This window comes from Centrocercus urophasianus, unplaced genomic scaffold, assembly GCF_019232065.1.
Source record: "Centrocercus urophasianus isolate 14NV4802_14NV808 unplaced genomic scaffold, USGS_Curo_1.0 seq_14, whole genome shotgun sequence".
In the NCBI taxonomy this organism is placed as follows: domain Eukaryota; kingdom Metazoa; phylum Chordata; class Aves; order Galliformes; family Phasianidae; genus Centrocercus; species Centrocercus urophasianus.
This window is the reverse complement of record NW_024884586.1, coordinates 17,185,576-17,188,569: the sequence shown is the minus strand read 5'-3', so window position 1 is coordinate 17,188,569 and position 2,994 is coordinate 17,185,576.

The following is a 2,994-nucleotide window of genomic DNA, read 5'->3' as shown; positions in this document are numbered from 1 at the left end:
TTTATGCTGTCGTCTATTTAATTTGTTAAGTGGCATTTTTTTTGCTGGATCTATGGGGACATAGAGCCATGGGTAGGGAGTGCAAAATCTCCCAAGTGATTTCTTGGAAGGCTTTGTGGGTGAGGTGGAAATCATGTTTGCAAGGTTTCTGTCAGCACTGATGATGTGGATGGTGGCAACTGGAAAAGTAGCAGTCCTGAGAGCAGAACTGAGAGCAGCACAGAGATGCACAATGCCAGAGGTACTGGAAAAGTCATCAAGAATCCTGCGAAGTAGCTGGGGAGTCATCTGCTCCATCATTCTTTTTTTTTTTAACCATCAAAATGATAAAGGTGTGTAAAACTGGGATAAAGAAGTGGAATAGGGGGATGATTGTTCTCTGTTTCCTGTAGTATTTAGGTTTGGGCATATGCAGTTAAATTACCAGATGGTAGATTCAGCACAGCTGCAGCTTCCTTACAGTGTTTGTGGGTGCTCAGCTTGATCAAGCTAAAAAAAAAAATAAATTGCTCACTAGTTCATAGACAAAGGAAAAACTTCAATAGCTATTAATGAAGATATCATCTTCGTTTCTGGAAAGAGCAAAGGGTGGCTGGAAGCTGTGATGACAAAGGAAGCATCATGAAATGTGTGCCAATAAGGGGATTTCCATTTCTTGGGACAATGTCTCAGGGCTAGCTGGCTACATGGCCTGACTCAGTACAGGCATCCCAAACAGGGATTCTTTTCTGTCACTGAAAAATTACTTGGGGGTACAACATTTTCTTAGTAAACAGCAAAACTTAGCAATTTCTTGGGAATGCCTGACAAGAAAAAGATAAATTTCAGAGATAGACTTTGTAAAGAGGTGCTGGGGACGAGAGGCTACATGTGGTCTGCAAGGCAGGCAATGTATGCAATGCATTGGTGACTTGAGAGAGGTGTGGTCAAGGTGCTTACTATTGCTCAGCTTTTCTCTGTCCCTAGCAAGGGACTCATGGGCTTGGGAAGTACACTGCAATGCTTCAAGTGGCCAGTGTAACAAAAAAGCTCTGAAATTACAGCCTGTGCCTTAGAAGATAAGAGCAAACTTGGTGCAGCTGTCTCTGTGCAGAGTGTGATAATGTAAATTAAACCTGGGGAGGTCAGTTTTGAGGTTTTGCTGCGCTGCCACAATATCTGTTCTCCCTGACAAAGGAATCACAGTGACGTGGTTGAAGATGGAAAGTGGTGAACCAAGGATTTCTAGCAGAGTAAGTGATTTCTTCATGCCCTGAAGGTTGGGGAAATTCCCTTCTCCTGTGTCTCTTCTGCCTTCACAAAGGAGGAGCTGGAGTGGCTTCAGGAGCAGCTGGCTGAAAGGTTTGGGTGCAGAAATTGTACCTGGGTGTGAAGGGCTGGGAGTTGGGGCTGTGGTTAATGGGGCAGGGAGGAAACTGGAGCACAACTGTACCTGGGGGCAGAGAGAGCAGCTTGGGTTGGAGCAGCTGGTTCCACTGGGGCGAGGAGCAGAAAAACCCTTCCTCAGGCTTAATTTAAGGCTGAATTACTCTGAATTGAACCCAATGGTCAGACAGCCAATTTGAAAGGGTGAGACAATGGATGCCTTGTGAGCAGAGACACTGGCTGCAGCAGATGTGTGTCTCTGATTTGCAGGATATATACATGCATACACATTGCTAGGGAGCACAGAGGCTTTTATGAGGTGCCTGGGGAAATTCAAGATGTAACTCAATCAACTGTTTCTACCAAGCCCCTTAATAACAGCCCTCTGACATCTTAGCTGCAAAGCCTGTGACACAAAATGAGCTGACCGCTCTTCTCACATTGGGCAGGTTGTTGTGACTGTGGTCCAGCCATTAGGTGCAATCCTTTGCTGCAGTGTGAGAAGTTTTGCATTTCCCTGACAGCAGGAGAATGGTGACGTGTAGTACAGCCCTGATCCTTGACACAGATGGGTGCAGGTCTGCTGGGAGCCAGCAGGTCCCAGCAGCAGCAGCAGCCAGGGAAGTAGTGCTAGGTGCTAGCAGGAAGCAAGGCATGCAGGGCAGCAGCAGCAGGTCACTAATAACCTTCCTCTTCCAGACCTTACCTACCATGATTGGTGTCTCCATGCCACCACGGGGTCAGCTGGAGAGGAGCTTCTATAGGTTTTGCATAGCAACCCAGGGTCCTGCAGTGTGTTAGCAGGTGGATGCAGAGAGCAGTGGTACGGGCAAAAGGCTGAAACAGATTTCCTAGCTAGGGACACCTGGCCCCCCGGGGTACCACGATCACCCAGTAGGTGGGTGCTGGTGTCCATGCTGGCTGGGAGTGACGTCAATTCTGAGTCTGTCTGGCAGAAGGCCGAGGCTCCCTTCTGAGAGCAGGACTGTGTGCCTGGAGGGCTCTGCTTGCTCTTCATTGGCAGAGCAGCTGATGGCCTGGGTTTTGGCCAAGCAGCAATACCATCGCCTCAAAGGCAGTCAGCTCTGCAGTTTGAGACACACAGACGGACCTGCTGTCTCTAAGGCAGTGCCACCCACACCAACTGGTGTTGTGCACTGCTTTATGGGCTGCTACCCGCAAGATCTCCTGAGATAGCCCACAAGTATGTGGCAAGAGAGGCCAGGGGGAAAGAACTGCTGGGAAAAGGCAGAAGGGGATAACATTCACCCGTGTAAGATGCTCTCTGGGCCACAGCTGGATGCAAGAGTGGATCTGCTTGGTACAGGGAGGTACACACTCACACACAGGAGGGGTGTGAGAGTGCAGCAAGACCTGATCTGTGGGCTCCAGGCATTTCCCTGCTGCATGCTGAGGCCAAGGGAGGTTGGCACAGGAAGGAAGTCTTAGGAAGGTAGGGGTGACAGGGTGCCCTGTCCCTTGGGAGTGGCCCTGTGCATCCCTCGCCCTGGGCATAAGCCCCCAGCACCCCAAGCCATGGGGGCTCTGCGGCACTGCCTCCAGCTGTGGGCATGGCTGAGTGCATGTGTTGGGGGTGTCTGGCTGTGGTACACCTGCCCTGCAGATTGG